Raw genomic sequence first — 437 nt, 5'->3', positions numbered from 1 at the left:
GCTGGTTCACTATGTTTGATTAGTTTTTCTCATATTTAATATTTTTATATATTTAAATATAAATATATATAAAAGGAGGCCTAGCATTGAGGGACAAGTATTTTGAATCATCAGTGCTTTCTCCTGAAAGATTTACAAACAAAAGGAGGAAAATAATGGCAACTTTCACACCCCCAGGTATAGAGAAGTATTTTGCCTTATACAGGCTGTCTAGTTCGTCAAACATACACTGCATACATCTACTTTAAAGAATGTATTTACAAAATCAAAATGACGTAACCGTAGTTCAGACATTCAGTATGGACCTGGGTGCCTATTACGGACATGGGTTCAGACATGTTCCTGCATTACTGAGAACCTGACCTTTCTGAACTGTATCAGACTCAAGGACACTCTCAGCTGCCATGAAGTGTCTCTGTATAGGAATACAGGGAGTC

The sequence above is a fragment of the Bos grunniens genome, chromosome 25, assembly GCF_055505025.1.
Source record: "Bos grunniens cultivar Pamir isolate PY7600 chromosome 25, Bosgru_T2T1.0, whole genome shotgun sequence".
NCBI classification, from domain to species: Eukaryota; Metazoa; Chordata; class Mammalia; order Artiodactyla; family Bovidae; genus Bos; species Bos grunniens.
This window is presented reverse-complemented; position numbering follows the sequence as displayed.